The sequence below is a fragment of the Thalassophryne amazonica genome, chromosome 2 (assembly GCF_902500255.1).
Source record: "Thalassophryne amazonica chromosome 2, fThaAma1.1, whole genome shotgun sequence".
Taxonomy (NCBI): Eukaryota; Metazoa; Chordata; class Actinopteri; order Batrachoidiformes; family Batrachoididae; genus Thalassophryne; species Thalassophryne amazonica.
This window is the reverse complement of record NC_047104.1, coordinates 22,297,789-22,323,231: the sequence shown is the minus strand read 5'-3', so window position 1 is coordinate 22,323,231 and position 25,443 is coordinate 22,297,789. Positions and strand designations below refer to the sequence as shown.

At 42.4% G+C, this 25,443-nt stretch overlaps 1 protein-coding gene and 1 pseudogene across 1 annotated transcript in view; one reads left to right on the top strand and one right to left on the bottom strand.

Annotated features, from left to right (window-relative positions):
• The window catches only part of cers3a (ceramide synthase 3a), a 142,893-nt gene that overhangs the window by 16,053 nt on the left and 101,397 nt on the right, over positions 1-25,443 (top strand). The window lies entirely within an intron of this gene.
• Positions 20,840-23,482, bottom strand: LOC117503340 (annotated as a pseudogene).

Here is a 25,443-nt window from a genome sequence, read left to right as displayed (position 1 = left end):
TCTGGTCATTGTTTGCCGTCTGTCACTGTGCTCCCTCAGTCTGTACGTTGTTTGCCGTCTGTCATTGTGCTCCCTCAGTCTGATCCGGTTTGCCGTCTGTCACTGTGCTCCCTCAGTCTGTACTTTGTTTGCCTTCTGTCACTGTGCTCCCTCAGTCTGGTCGTTGCTTGCCGTCAGTCACAGTGTGCCCTCAGTCTGGTTGTTGTTTGCCATCTGGCACTGTGCTCCATCAGTCTGTATGTTGTTTGCCGTCTGTCACTGTGCTCCCTCAGGTTGGTCATTGTTTGCCGTCTGTCACAGTGTGCCCTCAGTCTGGTTGTTCTTTGCCGTCTGTCACTGTGCTCCCTCAGTCTGGTCGTTGCTTGCCATCAGTCACAGTGTGCCCTCAGTCTGGTTGTTCTTTGCCATCTGGCACTGTGCTCCCTCAGTCTGTACGGTGTTTGCCGTCTGTCACTGTGCTCCGTCAGGTTGGTTGTTGTTTGTGGTCTGGCACTGTGCTCCCTCAGTCTGTACTTTGTTTGTCATGTGTCACAATGCGCCCTCAGTCTGATCCGTTGTTTGCCGTCTATCACTATACTCCCTCAGGTTGGTTGTTGTTTGCCGTCTGGCACTGTGCTCCCTCAGTCTGTACTTTGTTTACCGTCTGTCACTGTGCTCCCTCAGTCTGTACTTTGTTTGCTGTCTGTCACTGTCTGGTCGTTTGAACTCTCTGTCTCTCTCTCTCTCTCTCTCTGTCGCACTCTTTCTCTCTGTCTTGCTCTTTCTCCCTCTGTCTCACTATCTTTAGAATGCTGAAACAAGATACGGGATGTTGTATGCTTTTGAGTTTAAATGGCAATATTTTCTACTTTTTCGGTGGGGAGTGTTGACACACAATGGACTCTGAACTTTGTTATCTGATGTTATACAAGCCATGACGAGGCAGCAGCTTGTGTCCCGCTGTACGTCTGGAAACATGGGTGCCGTTTGCTTGTCATGTACCGTTTTGAGAACAGAGCACATTTCCACAATGCCAACAAAAACCCCAAAAGTAGGCAGGAGTGGACTGTGAGAGGCAGAAAATTGTGGTGAGAGCTACATACATGGCAGTACGCATACAGTAATCAACCATATGCAACTGTAAGCAACCATACACCATCATACACAGGGACTACGCCAAATCTGCAAAATTTTCCCGCATACTTCATATGCATCACAACGCAACTGTATGCAAGCCCGGTGTGAAAGGGGCTTAAGGATGAACATGATAATTTTGCTGGCCTTGATATGTGGCCGTTTGCATACGTGTTTGTTTCCATAAGTCACCAACATTTCAGCAAGTCACACTGCTTCTGTTCTGCTGTCTCCTGCTCTCTGCAGGAGGCATGGCCAGGAACAATGTCATTATTTAATACCAGGCCGAGCACATTTGTCTGTCCAAAATACGAAATTGATAATCCATTGGAAAAGCCTGGTGTTATGTAAAATTATAATCTAAGAATGTTGCTATATGAATGGAAATTGTCTTGCATAATTTTTTTTCTGATATATGTTTATCATATTTATTGTCAGTCATAATGAGGACCATAAAACGTTTTGAGTGATTTGAGGAGACTGTTTGTGGAACAGCTTTGTTTAATTTATTCACAAGCAAAGGCCCTCTTTGAATAAAATTTTGATATTCAAAACAGACTTTAGCATATCTAATAATTTGACAAATAAACACACCATATGCTGGTGATTCAGGTGTATTGCTGCATAAAATTGGGAAGTTAACAATAGGGAAATCAAAATCATCATGTTTGTCATATAATTAGGGAATAATCCTGTTGTGTCTGATGGTTTGCGGACGTTCATGCTGAATTTTACAGTCGCAAATTGAGTTTTAAAATGGATATTTGCAACCAGAATCCAGCATGATTGTCTGCAAATCATCAGGCACAACAGGATTATTCCCATTGTAATCCAATTCCATCGTTTGCAGAGTTTATTTTTCTGTAAGTAATTAAGTCGGCAAATCGTTGTGAAAAGGTGTGGTCGGCTCGTCAAAGCTTACCTTAGCCAAACTGGAAATTCTGTGAGCAGACCCACAGATTTCTGCATCTCGTTATCTGCAGTGGGGTAAATCCATCAATCAGTCCAGTTAAATCCATCAAATTTACTCATTTCAGAATCGTCATCTCTGCTGTAGTTTCTGTCAGTCTCAGGTGACAGTGTCTTTGTTGACACCTTTGCAGCAGCGCAGTCGGGGCGGAGTAACACATCAAATGTAAAACGGTTTTAATATTTTGCCACTATCTACGCGATATTTTATGGTCTGAAATCTCACACGATTAACCAATCAGATTCATGGAAAAAATGTAATTGGATTTGAATCGAGTGCATAGTTGTCCATTCTGTGTAATTTCAAGTTGTAAATCCAGAGAGTTGACCCATGTTGGGGAATCTGAAGTCTCTTTAATTTGGAATTATGAGGGATATATTGATTCTGTGTCACAACTGAATTTGGAATTGCTTAGTGAGAGAATATCATCTACAGCAGGTAAAATAAGTATTTAACACATCACTAGTTTTCTAAGTAAATGTATTCCTAAAGGTGCTACTGACATTAAATTTTAACCAGATGTCAGTAACAACTCAAATAATCCAGACATATAAAGAAACCAAAACAAATAAGTACAGAAATTAAGTTATATGTAATAATGTGCTTGCCTCTACTGGTGGTTGGCTCTCACTGCGGTATTGTATCACTTCCTGTTCCGGAGCACAGCGGTGTTTTTCTGTATCTGTTAGCTGTTTAATCTGCGCAGTTAGATTGATCTAGTTATCTAGATTACGATTTGTTTCCCAGTGTAATCTTTACGTGCCTTAACTAAAGCACTCCTTCTGCTGAATCACCTCTAAATTATTTACACATTATTCACTTTGCGTGTTTTTAGGAATCCGCTAGCTTAGCGTAGCTACTAGCTCTTAGCCGATTTAGCATGGCGGCTTCTCCTGTCTCTCCCGCACTTTTCTGCTCTGGGTGTGAAATGTTTAGTTATTCCTCGGCCTCCTTTAGCAGTAACGGTACTTGTAATAAGTGTAGCTTATTCGTAGCTTTGGAGGCCAGGCTGGGCGAATTGGAGACTCGGCTCCGCACCGTGGAAAATTCTACAGCTAGCCAGGCCCCTGTAGTCGGTGCGGACCAAGGTAGCTTAGCCGCCGTTAGTTACCCCCTGGCAGATCCCGAGCAGCCGGGAAAGCAGGCTGACTGGGTGACTGTGAGGAGGAAGCGTAGTTCTAAACAGAAGCCCTGTGTACACCGCCAACCCGTTCACATCTCTAACCATTTTTCCCCACTCGACGACACACCCGCCGAGGATCAAACTCTGGTTATTGGCGACTCTGTTTTGCAAAATGTGAAGTTAGCAACACCAGCAACCATAGTCAATTGTCTTCCGGGGGCCAGAGCAGGCGACATTGAAGGAAATTTGAAACTGCTGGCTAAGGCTAAGCATAAATTTGGTAAGATTGTAATTCACGTCGGCAGTAATGACACCCGGTTACGCCAATCGGAGGTCACTAAAATTAACATTAAATCGGTGTGAAACTTTGCAAAAACAATGTCGGACTCTGTAGTTTTCTCTGGGCCCCTCCCCAATCAGACCGGGAGTGACATGTTTAGCCGCATGTTCTCCTTGAATTGCTGGCTGTCTGAGTGGTGTCCAAAAAATGAGGTGGGCTTCATAGATAATTGGCAAAGCTTCTGGGGAAAACCTGGTCTTGTTAGGAGAGACGGCATCCATCCCACTTTGGTTGGAGCAGCTCTCATTTCTAGAAATCTGGCCAATTTTCTTAAATCCTCCAAACCGTGACTATCCAGGGTTGGGACCAGGAAGCAGAGTTGTAGTCTTACACACCTCTCTGCAGCTTCTCTCCCCCTGCCATCCCCTCATTACCCCATCCCCGTAGAGACGGTGCCTGCTCCCAGACTACCAATAACCAGCAAAAATCTATTTAAGCATAAAAATTCAAAAAGAAAAAATAATATAGCACCTTCAACTGCACCACAGACTAAACAGTTAAATGTGGTCTATTAAACATTAGGTCTCTCTCTTCTAAGTCCCTGTTGGTAAATGATATAATAATTGATCAACATATTGATTTATTCTGCCTTACAGAAACCTGGTTACAGCAGGATGAATATGTTAGTTTAAATGAGTCAACACCCCCGAGTCACACTAACTGTCAGAATGCTCGTAGCACGGGCCGGGGCGGAGGAATTAGCAGCAATCTTCCATTCCAGCTTATTAATTAATCAAAACCCAGACAGAGCTTTAATTCATTTGAAAGCTTGACTCTTAGTCTTGTCCATCCAAATTGGAAGTCCCAAAAACCAGTTTATTTGTTATTATCTATCGTCCACCTGGTCGTTACTGTGAGTTTCGCTGTGAATTTTCAGACCTTTTGTCTGACTTAGTGCTTAGCTCAGATAAGATAATTATAGTGGGCGATTTTAACATCCACACAGATGCTGAGAATGACAGCCTCAACACTGCATTTAATCTATTATTAGACTCTATTGGCTTTGCTCAAAAAGTAAATGAGTCCACCCACCACTTTAATCATATCTTAGATCTTGTTCTGACTTATGGTATGGAAATAGAAGACTTAACAGTATTCCCTGAAAACTCCCTTCTGTCTGATCATTTCTTAATAACATTTACATTTACTCTGATGGACTACCCAGCAGTGGGGAATAAGTTTCATTACACTAGAAGTCTTTCAGAAAGCGCTGTAACTAGGTTTAAGGATATGATTCCTTCTTTATGTTCTCTAATGCCATATACCAACACAGTGCAGAGTAGCTACATAAACTCTGTAAGTGAGATAGAGTATCTCGTCAATAGTTTTACATCCTCATTGAAGACAACTTTGGATGCTGTAGCTCCTCTAAAAAAGAGAGCTTTAAATCAGAAGTGCCTGACTCCGTGGTATAACTCACAAACTCGTAGCTTAAAGCAGATAACCCGTAAGTTGGAGAGGAAATGGCGTCTCACTAACTTAGAAGATCTTCACTTAGCCTGGAAAAAGAGTCTGTTGCTCTATAAAAAAGCCCTCCGTAAAGCTAGGACATCTTTCTACTCATCACTAATTGAAGAAAATAAGAACAACCCCAGGTTTCTTTTCAGCACTGTAGCCAGGCTGACAAAGAGTCAGAGCTCTATTGAGCTGAGTATTCCATTAACTTTAACTAGTAATGACTTCATGACTTTCTTTGCTAACAAAATTTTAACTATTAGAGAAAAAAATACTCATAACCATCCCAAAGACATATCATTATCTTTGGCTGCTTTCAGTGATGCCGGTATTTGGTTAGACTCTTTCTCTCCGATTGTTCTGTCTGAGTTATTTTCATTAGTTACTTCATCCAAACCATCAACATGTTTATTAGACCCCATTCCTACCAGGCTGCTCAAGGAAGCCCTACCATTATTTAATGCTTCGATCTTAAATATGATCAATCTATCTTTGTTAGTTGGCTATGTACCACAGGCTTTTAAGGTGGCAGTAATTAAACCATTACTAAAAAGCCATCACTTGACCCAGCTATCTTAGCTAATTATAGGCCAATCTCCAACCTTCCTTTCTCTCAAAATTCTTGAAAGGGTAGTTGTAAAACAGCTAACTGATCATCTGCAGAGGAATGGTCTATTTGAAGAGTTTCAGTCAGGTTTTAGAATTCATCATAGTACAGAAACAGCATTAGTGAAGGTTACAAATGATCTTCTTATGGCCTCGGACAGTGGACTCATCTCTGTGCTTGTTCTGTTAGACCTCAGTGCTGCTTTTGATACTGTTGACCATAAAATTTTATTACAGAGATTAGAGCATGCCATAGGTATTAAAGGCACTGCGCTGCGGTGGTTTGAATCATATTTGTCTAATAGATTACAATTTGTTCATGTAAATGGGGAATCTTCTTCACAGACTAAAGTTAATTATGGAGTTCCACAAGGTTCTGTGCTAGGACCAATTTTATTCACTTTATACATGCTTCCCTTAGGCAGTATTATTAGACGGTATTGCTTAAATTTTCATTGTTACGCAGATGATACCCAGCTTTATCTATCCATGAAGCCAGAGGACACACACCAATTAGCTAAACTGCAGGATTGTCTTACAGACATAAAGACATGGATGACCTCTAATTTCCTGCTTTTAAACTCAGATAAAACTGAAGTTATTGTACTTGGCCCCACAAATCTTAGAAACATGGTGTCTAACCAGATCCTTACTGTGGATGGCATTACCCTGACCTCTAGTAATACTGTGAGAAATCTTGGAGTCATTCAAAGTGCATATTAAACAAATATGTAGGACTGCTTTTTTGCTTTTATGCAATATCTCTAAAATCAGAAAGGTCTTGTCTCAGAGTGATGCTGAAAAACTAATTCATGCATTTATTTCCTCTAGGCTGGACTATTGTAATTCATTATTATCAGGTTGTCCTAAAGTTCCCTAAAAAGCCTTCAGTTAATTCAAAATGCTGCAGCTAGAGTACTGACGGGGACTAGAAGGAGAGAGCATATCTCACCCATATTGGCCTCTCTTCATTGGCTTCCTGTTAATTCTAGAATAGAATTTAAAATTCTTCTTCTTACTTATAAGGTTTTGAATAATCAGGTCCCATCTTATCTTAGGGACCTCGTAGTACCATATCACCCCAATAGAGCGCTTCGCTCTCAGACTGCAGGCTTACTTGTAGTTCCTAGGGTTTGTAAGAGTAGAATGGGAGGCAGAGCCTTCAGCTTTCAGGCTCCTCTCCTGTGGAACCAGCTCCCAATTCAGATCAGGGAGACAGACACCCTCTCTACTTTTAAAATTAGGCTTAAAACTTTCCTTTTTGCTAAAGCTTATAGTTAGGGCTGGATCAGGTGACACTGAACCATCCCTTAGTTATGCTGCTATAGACGTAGACTGCTGGGGGGTTCCCATGATGCACTGTTTCTTTCTCTTTTTGCTCTGTATGCACCACTCTGCATTTAATCATTAGTGATCGATCTCTGCTCCCCTCCACAGCATGTCTTTTCCTGGTTCTCTCCCTCAGCCCCAACCAGTCCCAGCAGAAGACTGCCCCTCCCTGAGCCTGGTTCTGCTGGAGGTTTCTTCCTGTTAAAAGGGAGTTTTTCCTTCCCACTGTAGCCAAGTGCTTGCTCACAGGGGGTCGTTTTGACCGTTGGGGTTTTACATAATTATTGTATGGCCTTGCCTTACAATATAAAGCGCCTTGGGGCAACTGTTTGTTGTGATTTGGCGCTATATAAAAAAATTGATTGAATTGATTGATTGAATGTGAAATGACACAGAAAGTGTTGAAGAAAGGGAGGTGTAATAAGACATGGAAAGCCATAACACCAGCTGAAATCTATCAGTAATTAGAAAACAGTGCTGCCCCTTGTCAGTGCAAATTAATATCAGCTGGATCAGTCCCAACTAATGGCCTATAAAAAGGTGTCTCATTACCAAGGTGTCTCACAAGAAATATCTCAAGATGAGTAAAACGCAAAGAGCTCTCTCAAAATCTTTACATTACTGTTGCAAAACATACTGATGGCAGTGGTTACAGAAGGATTACTAAATTTCTGAATGCTCCGGTGAGTAATGTGGGGCCATAATCTGAAATTGGAAAGAACATCATTTCACTATAAACCGGCCATGACCAGTTACTCCTCACAAGACGTCTGACAGAGGAGTGAAAATAATTATCAGAAGAGGTGTCCAAGAGCCAAGGACCACTTGCAGAGAGTAACGGAACAACTGTTTCAAAGAAAACAATAAGTAATGCACGCAACCACCATGACCAGTATGCACGCTCACTGCACAAGAATCCATTGCTGAAGAAAAAGCACGTTGAAGCTCATTTAACGTTTTCTACACAACATTTAGACAAGCCTGTGAAATACTGTGAGCATACGGTGCATCTGGATTCACAGCGCTTCACCTTTTTCACATTTTTTATGTTACCTTTTTTTGTTTTTTGTTTTTTATGCGTTATTCCAAAATGGATGGAATTCATTTTATTCCTCAAAATTCTACACACAATACTCCATAATATTAGAAATATAAAAACTAAGAAATCACATGTACAGTAGTGTTCAGAATAATAGTAGTGCTATGTGACTAAAAAGATTAATCCAGGTTTTGAGTATATTTCTTATTGTTACACGGGAAACAAGGTACCAGTAGATTCAATAGATTCTCACAAATCCAATAAGACCAAGCATTCATGATATGCACACTCTTAAGGCTATGAAATTGGGCTATTAGTAAAAAAAAGTAGAAAAGGGGGTGTTCACAATAATAGTAGCATCTGGTGTTGACGCTACAAACTCAAAATTACTATGTTCAAACTGCTTTTTTAGCAATCCTGTGAATCACTAAGCTAGTATTTAGTTGTATAACCACAGTTTTTCACGATTTCATCACATCTGGGAGGCATTCATTTTGTTGGTTTGGAACCAAGATTTTGCTCGTTTACTAGTGTGCTTGGGGTCATTGTCTTGTTGAAACACCCATTTCAAGGGCATGTCCTCTTCAGCATAAGGCAACATGACCTCTTCAAGTATTTTGACATATCCAAACTGATCCATGATACTTGGTATACGATATATAGGCCCAACACCATAGTAGGAGAAACATGCCCATATCAATATATTGATTGATTGATATCATGATGCTTGCACCACCATGCTTCACTGTCTTCACTGTGAACTGTGGCTTGAATTCAGAATTTGGGGGTCGTCTCACAAACTGTCTGTGGCCCTTGGACCCAAAAAGAACAATTTTACTCTCATCAGTCGACAAAATATTCCTCCATTTCTCTTTAGGCCAGTTGGTGTGTTCTTTGGCAAATTGTAACATCTTCTGCAAATGTCTTTTATTTAACAGTTACTTTTCAGGGGATTCTTGCAAATAAATTAGCTTCACACAGGCGTCTTCTAACTGTCACAGCACTTACAGGTAACTCCAGACTGTCTTTGATCATCCTGGAGCTGATCAATGGGTGAGCCTTTGCCATTCTGGTTATTCTTCTATCCATTTTGATGGTTGTTTTCCGTTTTCTTCCACGCGTCTATTTTTTTTTCCTCCCCATTTTAAAGCATTGTAGATCATTGTAGATGAACAGCCTATAATTTTTTGCACCTGCGTATAAGTTTTCCCCTCTCCAATCAACTTTTTAATCAAACTACGCTGTTCTTCTGAACAATGCAAATGGTAAATAAATGGACTGCATTTATATAGCGCTTTTCCATCTGCGTCAGACACTCAAAGCGCTTTACAATTATGCCTCACATTCACCCCAGGGTGTGTCAGGGTGCTGCCATACAAGGCGCTCACTACACACCGGGAGCAATAGGGGATTGAAGACCTTGCCCAAGGGCCCTTAGTGATTTTCCAGTCAGGCGGGGATTTGAACCCAGGATCTTCTGGTCTCAAGCCCAACACCTTAACCACTAGACCATCACCTCCCCGATGTCTTGAACGTTCCATTTTCCTCAGGCTTTCAAAGAGAAAAGCATGTTCAACAGGTGCTGACTTCATTCTTAAATAGGGGACACCTGATTCACACCTGTTTGTTCCACAAAATTGACGAACTCACTGACTGAATGCCACACTACTATTGTTGTGAACACCCCCTTTTCTACTTTTTTTTTTACTAATAGCCCAATTTCATAGCCTTAAGAGTGTGCATATCATGAATGCTTGGTCTTGTTGGATTTGTTGGATCTACTGAATCTACTGGTACCTTGTTTCCCATGTAACAATAAGAAATATACTCAAAACCTGGATTAATCTTTTTAGTCACATAGCACTACTATTATTCTGAACACTACTGTACATAAGTATACACAGCCTTTGCCATGATGTTTAAAATTGAGCTCAGGTGCATCCTGTTTCCACTGATCATCCTTGAGATGTTTCTACAGCTTAATTGGAGTCCACCTGGGGTAAATTCAGTTGATTGGACATAATTTGTAAAGCCACACTCCTGTCTACATATAAGGTCCCACAGTTGACAGTCAGAGCACAAACCAAGCATGAAGTCACAGGAATTGTCTGTAGACCTCCGAGACAGGATTGTCTTGAGGCACAAATCTTGGGAAGGGTACAGAAACATATCTGCTGCTTTGAAGGTGCCAATGAGCACAGTGGTCTCCATCATCCATAAATGGAAGAAGTTCAGATTTACCAGGACTCTCCCTAGAGCTTGCCACCCGTCCAAATTGAGAGATCGGTGTCGAACGGCCTTAGTCAGGGAGGTGACCAAGAAACCGATGGTCACTCTGTCAGAGCTCCAGCATTCCTCTGTGGAGATAGGAGAACCTTCCAGAAGGACAGCCATCTCTGCAGTAATCCACCAATCAGGCCTGTATGGTAGAGTGGCCAGACGGAAGCCACGTGACAGCCCACCTGAAGCTTCCAAAAGGCACCTGAAGTACTCTCAGACCATGAGAAACAAAATTCTCTGGTCTGATGAGACAAAGATTGAACACTTTGGCATGACTGCCAGGCATCATGTTTGGAGGAAACCAGGCACCATCCCTACAGTGAAGCATGGTGGCAGCATCATGCTGTGGAAGATGAATGCAGCAATGTACAGAGACATCCTGGATGAAAACCTGCTCCAGAGCACTCTTGACCTCAGACTGGGCCGACCGTTCTTCTTTTAACAGGACAATGACTCTAAGCAAACAGCCAAGATATTAAAGGTGCTTCAGGACAACTCTGTGAATGCCCTTGAGTAGCCTAGAGATTCAAGAGAACACCTCTGGTGAGATTTGAAAATGTCTGTGCACCGATGCTCCCCATCCAACCTGATGACAGGTGCGACAATTTGTGGCATCATATTCAAGCAGACCTGAGGCTGTAATTGATGCCAAACGTTGTTGGGATGGTCCTTTTCACCACACTATCACAGAAGTGTAAACAGTAAGACCTGAGACAACCAACCAGTAATATCACACAACCTTTTAGGCACCACCCCGCACGATTGTTGATGGAAGAAAGACGACCAGGACTCAGTCCAGTTCTCAGATTGATCTTGCCTTTATTACAGAGAATGAGCCAAAGTAACAATAACAGAGAGTCTCTGAGTTCACTACAAAGCTTGCCCTAACAGTCAGACAGAGTCTGGAGTTGTGTAAGGCGCTGTGAACAGAACTCCGCCTTACTAAACCTGAACCCTTTTATAATAAAAAAAATAAAACCCTACCCTATACAGTGCAAAACTACTATTAGGCATTGTCTTCTTATTGGTCCACTTCCATTCCACGTGCAGTGCAGTCTTGTTTTTTTCTTGTGTCCAAGTGCTGATCCTGATCTAAAAAGGAAATATCATGCAAAACCCCACCATCCTGATTGAGCTGCACGTGTCACCCCTGCCTCAATGAGAAAAACAGCTTGACCTTGTACCCCCTGATTACCCAATAAGACAAACAAATTTGGGCTCGTCCCATGAATGCCCACAAGATAAACAACTTGGCCTCCTCTCAGTTACATGAATCATCAGAAAAATAGAAAAACATGTTTTCACATCCCTTCTCAATACTGGTTTATCAGTACATTTTAGCACGCAAAGGCACAGTGGTTTTATTCAGCTCACAATAGAAAGACAAGCTAGCATAAGAAAAAGAAAATGTAACTAATAAAGAATAAAACCAACATAATATTTTTACAAGGTGCATCAACAAAGTATTGAGAAAATGGTGTGAATACTTAAGTACATGTGAGTTTGTCATTTATTTTTAATAACTTTGCAAAAAAAAAAAAAAAAAACCCAAACCCTTTTTCATGTTGTCATTATGGGGTGTTGTGAGTCGAATTTTGAGGGAAAAATGGATTTACTCCATTTTGGAATAAGGCTGTAACTAGCGATGAGTGAGTACACCACTATCTGTATCTGTATCTGTTCAACCATCTAAATGATCTGTATCTGTATTCGGAGTGGGCAGGGCATAAACCAGAAGTTGGCGTGGTTTAACCGGAAATGGGTGGGGCTTAAATTGGTATATAATCTTAAGCCTGAAATTGATATGGATTGATCAGAAGTTGATCACAATAGTAAAGAAACTATTTACAGAACAGCCTCAAAACTGAGAAAACTGAGATTCAAATCAGTGAATTTGATCATAAAAGTAAGAGAGATGTTTACAAAACAAGATTTTTATGAACTCAGAACATGAATATTCTTAAGTGTATGAATGAATATATACAGAGCAGCCTCAGAATTGACATTCAATATTTTTGATCACAATAGTAAAGGAACTATTTACAGAACAGCCTCAAAATTGAGATTCAAAACTATTTACAGAACAGCCTCAAAATTGAGATTCAAATCAATGATTTTGATCACAAAAGTAGGAGAACTATTTACAGAACAAGTTTTTTTATGAACTCAGAACATGAATATGTCAGGCTTTGGGTTCTGTTTGCTGCTTTCTTGGTTTTGGTTTAATTATTCTGTTTTGTTTTGTCTCTTGCTGGGATTTTTCCTGCTTGGACTTGTCTATCCATTTCTCTCTTGTCTGTCTCTGTTGCTTCTTGTTGGTGGGTGTTTCCTTCTCTCTGGCCACACCCTCTTTCTGGAGCATTCCAAGCCCACCTGCTCTCAATCTGCACCTCATCACCTGGGTGTTTATAAGCTCCTCTGTTTGCCTCATTCCTTCGCCAGATTGATGCGCCTAGTGCCTTCTCTCCAGCTCTGTTTTGTGAATCCTCGACCTGCCTGCCTCACGTGTGTTACAACTACCTGCCTGTATCCTCGACCATGCCTTCTGCCTGATGATTCTGATTTTGTTACTCTTGTTGGACTGCCTTACTGTGTACTGACCTTGTTTACTGTTTCAGTAAACTGCTTTTACTTACAGAGCTTGTTGTCTGAGTCCTGCATTTACGTCCAGCCAAATCCATCATTCGGACCTGATAGAATATTCTTAAGTGTATGAATGAATATTTACAGAACAGCCTCAGAATTGAGATTCAGTGTTTTTGATCACAAAGGAAAGGAACTATTTCCAGAACAGCCTCAAAATTGAGATTCAAAACTATTTGTAGAACAGCCTCAAAACTGAGATTCAAATCAATGATTTTGATCACAAAAGTAAGAGAACTCTTTACAGAACAAGGTTTTTATGAACTCAGAACATGAATAGTCTTAAGTGTATGAATGAACAGTTACAGAACAGCCTCAAAATTGAGATTCAATATTTTTGATCAGAGTAGTAAAGGAACTATTTTACAGAACACGTTTTTTTTTTTTATAAACTCAGAACATGAATATTCTTAAGTGTATGAATGAGTAACAGAACAGCCTCAGAATTGACATTCAATGTAGTAGGAAATTATGAACTACTACATAATTTCCATGAACAAGAGATGTCATACTCAACACAACTTCCTTTTTTAACACAGATCATTGTGTCATTCCATGGGAACTGAATGCCAAAAGTGATTTTATTATTTAAATAGCATCAATAGGGTATCAATACGAAAAAAACATGGGTGGCAATTTTACTTCTGCAATTTTGTGTTTTTATGCCAGAATACATGGCACTGCCATCATTTTCATGATTTTAACACTTCAACATCAGAAATGAAACTATGTTTCTTGAGATACATTCATTCTTGAGGAAATATCTGCAGGAAACACCTAATAAATGACAGGTGGTTTTGCTATAGAACTGTATACCTTTGTGTGGCATATATGGAAAATAATTAAAAAAATTTAAGGTTTTATTAACGGAAACTGAAGGACTTGATCTAGCATTCGTGACTGTTTCAGTCCCTCTTTTCTTCTGAGGCATTACATTCACCAGAATGGTTTCAAATGCATTTCTGGTTGGCATGTTTGATGTGGATAAAATGTTAGTCCTAAACATGTCAAATATCCTATCTTTAGTCATTTAATTTTTCATTGGAGAAGTCATGAAAGGTATGCAATATATTTTTTATCAGTTTATGTGTGAATAATAATGAAGTTTGTTCATCTTGTCCTTTACCCAAAGAGATATAGGGGTCTACATGTGAATACGTTTGAAAACCTGGCCCTTTAGGATGGTATGGTAATATGTGAAGTGGGAAACATTTATCTGTTTACACTACATGTACACTTATTTTAGGGTGGAGAATAATTGCTTGATGAGATCAGGTTATGTGTAAAAGTGGGAACGGATGAGATTATTAGGACACAAATAAAAAAAAACTGGTATTTGTCATATTTTGGGTTATTGGCTTCACATTTTACCATGTTCATGTTTTAATTAAAATGCCATGGGACAGGAGCAGACCATAAATGATGATGAAAATGTTCAATCAAATTATGCTGATGCTGATGATCAGGATGAAATTGTTTCCCTAGAATCAAGATTTGACAGGGAAAAGGTTATTATAATAGATGGACAAGCTATTGTGCAAGATATGAAGAAGGTTCCTGGCATGCATACAAATGGTGATCTGGCAGATGCATTTGTCAAGAGGACTGATAAAATGCTGCAGTGGTATAATGAAGGTCTCATCATATTTGGCCGGTATATAACTGGATCCCTGAAAGAAAAAACACGCAACGACCGAGCAGGGGCTACACAACCAGTGAAATTCATTATTCAAGAGGCAATGAATATACGCAATGTCTCCATGAAGCTTCTGTGTCCCATCCAGACACCAAGGCCCAGTTGACAGAATTTTTGGGGAGAAGGCTGCTAAGGCAGTATGCTGAGAGTGACAAGGGTCTTGTTGTTGTCTTTGGAACTGCAGTCTATGCTAATCAGTCCAGCATAATTAGTGAGCAAATCACTACTCACAATCATGAAGAGCCGATACACAGATTCCGCTTCATGTGACTGATGTAACAACTCAAGGAATGTCAACACGAGATATACGAGGTCTGTGAGAAAAGTATTGTACCTTTTTATTTTTTTCAAAACTATATGGATTTGATTCATATGTTTTTACGTCAGCCAAGCTTGAACCTTCATGCGCATGCGTGAGTTTTTCCATGCCTGTCGTTTGCGTCATTCGCCTGTGAGCACGCCTTGTGGGAGGAGTGGTCCAGTCCCCTCGTCGGATTTTCATTGTCAGGAAATGGCGGAATGATTTGGGGGTTTTTTCCATCAGAATTTTTTCAGAAAGTATTAGAGACAAGCAGCTGGAAACCATTAGAAAAATTTATCTGGCTTTCGGTGAAAATTTTACAGGCTTCACAGAGAATAAGGACTGTTACTACAGCTTTAAAGATGCCCTGCAATGGTGCACGGCGCGCCGCGCTCCGAGCCACCATCGAGCCGCCATCGAGAGGCAGAAAACACCACATCATTTCTAAACGGATGGCTGTGTGGAGCTGGGACTGTCGTGAGCAATTTCTCTAGTTATCACAAGAGCTGGACATCAGCCATTTTCTGGCAGATTTCACTTTTAACAAGCAATTTTGTCATGGAAAGCCACGCGGAGGCTTCGCGCGTCAGGGCCGATTCGCTGTTCGAGCGAGACAAAGGAACACCTCCGTTTCGGAGTGCCAGGGGACAAGTTGGGACATGCCCAGCTCTCCACAATTTCTCTTATACTCACTGGGCTGGTAAGCATTGAAAGCCGAGATAGGCATGTCCCAACTTGTCCCCTGGCACTCCGAAACGGAGGTGTTCCTTTGTCTCGCTCGAACAGCGAATCGGTCCTGACGCGCGAAGCCTCTGCGTGGCTTTCCATGACAAAATCTCTTGTTAAAACTGAAATCTGCCGGAAAATGGTTGATGTCCAGCTCTTGTGATAACCAGAGAAATTGCTCACGACGGTCCCAGCTCCACACAGCCATCCGTTTAGAAATGATGTGGTGTTTTCTGCCTCTCGATGGCAGCTCGGAGCGCGGCGCGCCGTGCGCCATTGTGGGGCATCCTTAAAGCTGTAGTAACAGTCCTTATTCTCTGTGAAGCCCATAAAATTTTCACCGAAAGCCAGATAAATTTTTCGAATGGTTTCCAGCTGCTTGTCTCTAACAGTTTCTGAAAAAATTCTGATGGAAAAAAAGCCCAAATCATTCCGCCATTTCCTCGCAATGAAACAGCGACGAGAGGGGTGGAGCAGTGCTCACTCAAAGCCTGCCCACAGGCGAATGATGCAACCGACAGGCGTGGAAAAACTCACGCATGCGCACGAAGGTTCAAGCTTGGCTGACGTAAAAACATATGAATCAAATCCATATAGTTTTTGAAAAAATAAAAAGGTACGATACTTTTCTCACACACCTCGTATATGCATGGTCTCCTAACACAGATATTTTTCTTTTGTTGATGGATCTTGCTGCAAACCACACTGTTCCAGGACAGCTGAAGATGCTAACTGGCAGAGGAAAGTTTTTCCATACAATTGACATAAAAGAGAGGTGCCATGCAATTGGTGTGGAGAAGACAAAGGCTTTGATTGGACTCCATAATTTCACTGGTGCTGACTGGGGGGGGAGTTTTTCAACATATCAAAGAAAACATGGATCATCAAGTTCTTGCAGCTTCCTCAATGCAGTGAAGTTATCACAACATTTCAGATATTTGGATGTAGAGATACTTTTACTGAGGTAGCTTTTGCCAGTATTGAGAGTTTTGTTTGTAGTGCTTATGCTGGTAGAAGTTCATGTGTCACACTTTCTGAACTCCGATGGAAGCTTTTCAAGGTTAAGAATTTGGAAGGGGAAAAACTTCCTCCAACAAAAGGCACTCTCAAACCACATATACAGCATGCCAATTTGATGTCCAAGAGAGATAAAAGCTATGGGGAACCAAAACCTAACAGTTTGATCCCAGAGGGCAATGGATGGAAGATTGATGAGGATGGGAACCTTGTTCCAGTACAATGTCTTGAAAACCCAGCTCCACGTGCTGTACTGGAGCTAGTGAAATGTGGGTGCAAAGGTTCATGCAAACAAAATGTGAACTGTTCATGCCACAAGAATAACCTACCATGCACAGCACTGTGCAAATGTCAGGACTGTGACAACTTTGAAAACTACCATGTGTGCCATGATGATGATGTTTGAATATTTGCTTCACTCGATTGACAATTTCGATGGGAGAATTTATGTATGTTTTGGTGAATAAAATTGAAATTATACAAGATATTGACTTGATATTTGGTGAACCACTCCCGGGTAGCAGGAGCTAAGTGCTTGGGAGATTTCATAAATTTCCAGTGAATAGTTTTTGAGAAATGATCATTTATAATAAATGGTCATGCCAGAAATCAATATCAAACCCGAAAGATGGGCATGCATATTAGGGCATCCAAAAAAAAACCCCAAAATACTTCAAAGTAAAATTGCCACCCAAACTTTTCTGAATATTGATACCCATAGCAACTATCTTAAACAAAACAAAAAAAAATCACTTTTGGCACTGATTTCACACAGGCCCCAGCATTAGTTACATGGGCTACCCGTCTATAATTTTATGAGCAATTTTTATTTATTTTTACTACCTAACATTCTTGGCATGTTTTTCCCCACACAAAGTTAAACAATATTGATTAAGGTGTGTGTGTGTGTGTGTGTGTGTGTGTGTGTGTGTGTGTGTGTGTGTGTGTGTGTGTGTGTGTGTGTGTGTGTGTGTGTGTGTGTGTGTGTGTGTGTGACTCAGAACATGAATATTCTTAAGTGTATGAATGAGTAACAGAACAACCTCAGAATTGACATTCAATGTAGTAGGAAATTATGAAGTACTAAGTATGCATGAACAAGAGCTCTCATACTCAACACAACTTTCTTATTATTTTTTGTATGATCAAACTGTGATTTTTCTTTTTCAATTATTGATTTATTTTTACTACCTAATGTTCTTCGCATTTTTTCCACACAAAGTTAAACAATGTTGATTAAGGTGTCTGTGTGTGTGTCTGTGTGCATGTGTGTGTGACTGAGTGAGAGAGAGAGGTTGTTCTAAGACTGTTTATTTTTTTAATGATCTATGTGAACTTGGTGATTCATGCAAACAGCCAGTGATGGCAAACGGAAATATGTCAGCCTTGTTCACTGTATTGCACTGCTCATCCATTACCCAGGCTGAAGTCACCGAGGTGGTTAGAAAGCTCCTCGGTGGCAAGGCTCCTGGGGTGGATGAAATCCGTCCTGAGTACCTTAAGTCTCTGGATGTTGTGGGACTGTCTTTGCTGACACGCCTCTGCACCATCGCATGGCAATCGGGGACAGTGCCTCTGGATTGGCAGACCGGGGTGGTGGTCCCTCTGTTTAAGAAGGGGGACCGGAGGGTGTGTTCCAACTATAGGGGGATCACACTCCTCAGCCTCCCCGGTAAGGTCTATTCCAGAGTACTGGAGAGGAGAATTCGACCGATGGTCGAACCTCGGATTCAGGAGGAGCAGTGTGGTTTTCGTCCCTGGTCGCGGCACACTGGACCAGCTCTACACGCTCCATCGGGTGCTCGAGGGTTCATGGGAGTTCGCCCAACCAGTCCACATGTGTTTTGTGGATCTGGAGAAGGTGTTCGACCGTGTCCCTTGGGGCACCCTGTGGGGAGTGCTCTGGGAGTACGGGGTCCGGGGTCCTTTGCTAAGGGCTATCCGGTCCCTGTACAGCCGCAGAAGGAGCTTGGTTCGCATTGCCGGTAGTAAGTCAAACCTGTTTCCAGTGCATGTTGGCCTCCGCCAGGGCTGCCCTTTGTCACCGGTTCTGTTCATTATTTTTATGGACAGAATTTCTAGGCGCAGCCAGGGTGTAGAGAGGGTCTGGTTTGGGAACCACAGAATCTCGTCTCTGCTGTTTGCAGACGATGTGGTTCTGTTGGCTTTGTCAAATCAGGACCTTCAGCGTGCACTGGGGCGGTTTGCAGCCGAGTGTGAAGCGTCCGGGATGAAAATCAGCACCTCCAAATCCGAGGCCATGGTTCTCGACCGGAAAAAGGTGCTTTGCCCTCTTCAGGTCGGTGGACTGTCCTTGCCTCAAGTGGAGGAGTTTAAGTATCTCGGGGTCTTGTTCACGAGTGAGGGACGGATGGAGCGTGAGATCGATAGATGGATTGGCTTGTCTCTGCCGCGACACACACAGATGCCACAGGAAGTGCTGAGACAAGATGCTGCTGCCGCAAAATGCTCCTGCTCTTGCTGTAAAGTTGGCGGTTCAGTTGAACCCCGACCCACTGCCCACGGACCAAGTTTAATGCTGCTATCGACCCACAATGCAAAAATAATAGTAATGCACAGTGACTTGGAGAAGTAACTTTAATCTGATCACTGATTTGGAAAGATAAACGTGTTACATTACTCGTTACTAAAAAAAAAGTACCGGCATCACTGATCACCAGCCAAACTAAGAGCAAACAAACGGTTAAATAAAAACACCCGAGCAGAGTGGAGGCAGTGACAGACACATGTTGTCAAATGCACCACGTATGTTACGAAACAAGTTCACCAAGTAACTTTAAATATTATACAAACCAAAACAGAGGTGAACTCAAGAAAATCTAAGGAGTACTGAGAGAGCAACGTGAGGTAGAGTCAAGCCAAGCACAGACAGTCTGTGTGCGCAAGAGTGAAGTCTGGGTGCAGAGATGTGTCTGTGTAGGGAGGGGCGGGCACTGTGTGTGACTGGCCAGTCACAGAGCGTGAAGACAGCCAGTTACCCAATCAGGATTTTCCTTCAGCATGAGCACAGATATTGACGAGTTTTACTCGTATCATGCTCGTGCTCGGCAAAAATGTTTTATTCAGCTCAGCCCTAGCTGTAACATAACAAAATGTGGAAAAAGTGAAGTCTAGACAGATGAGACCAAAACAGAACTCTTTGGATGCCATATTACACACCATAAATGGCACTGCACATCAGCCTAAAAACACCATATCAGCAGTGAAGTTTGGAGGTGGAACATCATGATGTGGGGCGGTTTTCAGCATCCAACATTGACAAAGTTCATATAATTAAAGGAAGGATGAGTACAAAATGTACCAAGACATTCTTGATAAAAAATCTACCAGGATGATGAAGATGAAACGAGGGTGGACATTTCAGCAAGACAATGAATCCAAATACATATCAACCGGTTTCATAGAATGAAAATAAAGCTGAAACTTCAATATTTGAAGACTGTTTGTGTGAAAGAGTAGACCAAATTCACACCTGATCCGTGCGTTAGACCTGTTTGTCCATACAGGATGTGTCTAGAAGCTTCATTACCAATAAAGACTTCTGTACCAAGTATTAAATAAATTTCAGTAAGCGTGTTCAGTACTTTTTCCTGTGTCATTCCACATTATTACACATAATTTATGGACATCTATGTTTTGATTTCTTTTATATATGTGGATTATTTGGGATGTTACTGACATCTGGTGAAAATGTCATGTCAATAGCACCTTCAGAAATATATTTACTGAGAAAAATGGTGCCATGTTCAATATTTATTTTACCCGCTATATATACCGGAAGTGTGGTTGGAAGATGCATGTTGATTTTTTTGAACTACTTTGACAAAGGTTCTGTAAAATTCCAATTCGTGTGAAATAAAAACTGTCAGCTAGAAGACAAGCACAATTTGTTACCATAGGAACATAGGAGATATATAATATATATATATGTATATATATATGTATATGTATGTATATATGTATATATATATGTATATATATATGTATATGTATGTATATATGTATATATATATGTATATGTATGTATGTAGGTGAAAGATACATCTTGCAGATGCGCTGGAACACATCATCAGTGATGTAACCTGGGTCATTGGGTGTTTCGGGTCTTTCAACATCAAGACACCCTCACCCAGGCGACCCGACCGGGGTTGATCAGACCCCAGCCTGTGTCTCAGCAGCGTTAGCCACAGATCAGCCCTCTTGATCCATAGCCACCTGTGGCTTTCTCCGCGGCTTCAGTTGCAGATCTAATAGCCTTCCTCTTTGCCTCTGCGGTGTGGCCCAGCAGAATGAACACTTTGCTGAGTGAACACCATGCAAATCCCTGGCAGCCCACCTCCAGAGGCTCATAGCGAGTTATCCAGCCCTGCCTCCTACACTCTACCACCAGCTCCTGGTACTTGGCACGCTTCCTCTCGTTGGACTCGTCCATGCGCTCTTCCCAGGGCACTGTGAGCTCCAGCATGATCAACTGCTTGGTGGAATCTGACACAGTGATCATGCCTGGTTGGAGTCGTGTTGCTGTTATCCTGGCTGGGAACTTCAGCTGTTTGCCAAGGTCCACTTCCAGTTGCCAGTCGGTGGCAGAAGTGAGGAGGCCAGACTTTGCCCGTGGTTGAGTGTTGGCCTTCTCTCCGGCTCTATGGACCATGAAGGTCTTTGGCTTGTGGTGGCCCTTGATGGCGTTAATAGCAGTGGGTAGGCTGTCAGCAATTGCCCTAAGCACCTGGTTGTGGCGCCAGCGATAGCGCCCGTCTTCAAGGGCTTTCGGGCAGCTGCTGAGGAGGTGTTCCAGGGATCCCTGTCCCGAACATCTGGGACAGGATGGTGTTTCTGTTTTGCCCCAGACGTGGAGGTTGGCTGGACTTGGTAGGACGTCGTAAACAGCCTGGACTAAAAACCTGATGCGATGGAAGTCTGCTTTCCAGATGTTGGACCAGGTGATCTTCCTTTGCAGAACATTCTCCCATTTAGCCCATGCTCCTTGCTGCCCCATTCCTACCATCCTGCTGGCTCGCACTTCCTTCACACCTGCCCGCACTTCCTTCTGGACGAGATGTTGCCACTCTTTACCTTTGGCATTTTCAACCCTAGTTGCCGGGAAGTAGCCAATGCCTGCACGCCCTATAACTATGGTCCCCACCAGCGCCTTCTGCCTCAGTCATGACTCAGCCACCTCCAGAGCTTCGTCTGCCCTCCATTTCCTGCCTGTTCACACCTGAATATCAGCCGATGCCACCTTTGGATCTCTGGATTCCCTGTACTGCAATACCTCCCGTGTTCTTAACACCATGAACTCTTCAGCAAGGCTGCTGATTGGGAGCTGCAGGATGTTGCTGGTGCCATACAGAGCAGAACTGCTCAGACTGTGTGGTAGACCAAGCCATCTACGCAGGTAGCTGCTGATCTTTCTCTCCATGGCCTCGACTGTTGTTATGGGTACTGTGTACACCAGCAGAGGCCACAGGATCCAGGGCAAGATGGAGTGCTGATAAATCCAGACCTTGAACCTCCCTGGCAGCCCTGATTTGTCAACCTGGCTCAGCCAGGCCTCGAGCTCTTCACTGGTTTTCTGGATGGAAGCAGAATCTTTAAGGCTGCAGTCAGAGTTCTTCCTGAGGCTCTTAACTGGCTTGTCTGTAATGGATGGGATGGTGGCTCCAGACAGTGAGAAGCGGAACTTATCTACTACTTTTCCCCTCTTGAGCACTAGAGACCTTGATTTTGCCAGCTTAAAGCTCATCCTTGCCCAGGTTATGAGCTTCTCTAGGCCTTGGAGAATCCACCTTCTGCCCGGGACAGATGTGGTGGTGACAGTCAGGTCGTCCATAAAGGCTCTTATTGGGGGCTGGCGTACTCCTGATTTTGTCAAGGGACCCCTGCACTCTACCTCCGCTGACTTGACTATCATGTTCATGGCGAGGGTGGAAAGGATGACTGAGATGGTGCAGCCTGTTATTATACCTTTCTCAAGCCGATGCCAGTCCGATGTACCTGACCCAGCAGTGACTCTTAGCCTGAAATTATCATAGTAATCCAGGAGGTCAGTGACTTTGCTGGGAACATGATGTCGTTGGAAGGCGAGCTCAACAAGCTTGTGAGGTATGGAGCCATACTCATTGGCGAGGTCCAGCCATAGTACGGTAAGGTCTCCTTTTCCTTCACGGGCCTCCCTGATGAGTTGTGTGACCACTCCAGTGTGTTCCAAACAGCCAGGCACTCCAGGGATCCTGCCCTTCTGAACAGAGGTGTCGATATAGCTGTTCTTCAGAAGGAACTCCGTTAGTCATCGTGACAAGATACTGAAAAAAATCTTGCCTTCGACGCTTAGCAGCAAGATGGTTCTGAACTGACTGATATTCTTGGAGTTCTCTTCCTTGGGGATCCACACACCCTCGGTGCATCTCCATTGGTCTGCAACTTTTCCTCTGCGCCAGATCACCCTGAGGATTTTCCAAAGGTGACAAAGGAGTTGCGGGCAGCGCTTGCACACGGTGTATGAAACACCGCTGGGGCCTGAGACTGAAGCTGTTCTGGCTCCCTTCACCACCTCCTGAACCTCTGTCCAGCTGGGCTCCCTCAATACAAAGTCCACTGTTGGAGGTTGTGGGCTTATGAGGGCCCTTTGTGGCCCAAGCTCCTTGTCTGTCTGTGGGTCACTCAGGGTGTTATGCAGAAAGGAGTTTACATCCTCAGTTGAGCACAGGAGGCTGCCGCTATGCTTGTCCCCCAGCAGCTTCTCGGTGAAGGTGAAAGGGTTGGAAATGAAAGCGGCACGCTTCCTCGCTCTTTCCTTCCACCATCTTCAGTGCCACTCTAGCATTATTAGTAAAATAACCGTGGTTGCCATTTATCAAGTTAAATTTTCTCCAGCCTGCTTTGGTGAAAATGCTTTTTGAATGATGGGTGTAAGTCAGGATTTCAGGTGTGTGTGTGTGTGTGTGTGTGTGTGTGTGTGTGTGTGTGTGTGTGTGTGTGTGTGTGTGTGTGTGTGTGTGTGTGTGTGTGTGTGTGTGTGTGTGAGAGAGAGAGAGAGAGAGAGAGAGAGAGAGCGATATTAATGCACAATGCTGAGAAGTCAAATGTTTTAATGGATGTGATTTTTGAAACAGATTGACATTTGAGTTGTTCCAATAATTCTTTAGATTTTTTTCAAATCCCACATATAGTTTATACCACTTTGGGGGATATATGGTGTCACAATAACATTTTGGATCATCTTTGATGCAAGTTAGAATACTTGTCAATAATTCTGAAAGTAGTTTTGTGGAGCGTGTGAAATGTCACGTTTACAGGGTGATGTGTAATTTGGGTGTCTAGTACAATAATTTAGTGTTAGAGTTCTTTCAAGGCTGGAATGTTGAAGCACTGCATAACAGAATGTTGGTTGGAGAGTTGTTTGGAAAAATTGGTTATAGTGTACGTTCTTTTTTCATGTTGTTGTCATTTTCCAAGGATCCAGCTTCATCAATGAGACATTGAATGTCATACAACCCCAGTTCCATTTCCAATTTGTTCTGATTGCCATTTATGTTTCATCACTTTGATACAACCCCAATTCCAATGAAGTTGGGACTTTGTGTAAAATGTAAATAAAAACATAATACAATGATTTGCAAATCCTATTCAACCTACAGTATATTCAATTGAATACGTACACCACAAAGACAAGATATTTAATGTTTAAACTGATAAACTTGATTGTTTTTGTGCAAATATTTTCTTATTTTGAAATGAATACCTGCAACACGTTTCAAAAAAGCTGGAACAGTGGTATGTTTACCACTGTGTCACATAACCTTTCCTTCTAACAACACTCAATAAGCGTTTGGGAACTGAGGACACTAATTGTTGAAGCTTTGTAGATGGAATTCTTTCCCATTCTTGCTTGATGTATGACTTCAGTTGTTCCACAGTCTGGGGTCTCCGTTGTTGTATTTTGCGCTTCATAATGCACCACACATTTTCAATGGGCGACAGGTCTGGACTGCAGGCAGGCCAGTCTAGTACTCGCACTCTTTTACTACGAAGCCACGCTGTTGTAACACGTGCAGAATGTGGCTTGGCATTGTCTTGCTGAAATAAGCAGGGACGTCCCTGAAAAAGACGTTGCTTGGATGGCAGCATGTGTTGCTCCAAAACCTGGATGTACCTTTCAGCATTGATGGTGCCATCACACATGTGTAAGTTGTCCATGCCATGGGCACTAACACACCCCCATACCATCACAGATGCTGGCTTTTGAACTTTGTGCTGATAACAATCTGGATGGTTTTTTTCCTCTTTTGTCCAGAGGACACGACGTCCATGATATCCAAAAACAATTTGAAATATGGACTCATCAGACCACAGCACACTTTTCCACTTTGCGTTTATCCATTTCAAATGAGCTCTGGCCCAAGGACGGCAGAGGTGTTTCTGGATGTTGCTGATGTATGGCTTTCACTTTGCATGGTAGAGTTTTAACTTGTACTTGTAGATGTAGTGACGAACTGTGTTAACTGGCAATGGTTTTCTGAAGTGTTGCTGAGCCTACGCGGTAAAATCCATTACACAATGATGTCAGGTTTTAATGCAGTGCCGCCTGAGGGATCGAAGGTCAGGGGCATTTAATGTTGGTTTTCGGCCTTGCCGCTTACATGTAGAAAATTCTCCAGATTCTCTGAATTTTCCTATTTATATTATGTACTGTAGATGATGGAATCCCTAAATTCCTTGCAATTGAATGTTGAGAAACATTGTTCTTAAACTGCTGGCCTATTTTTTTCATGCAGTTGTTCACAA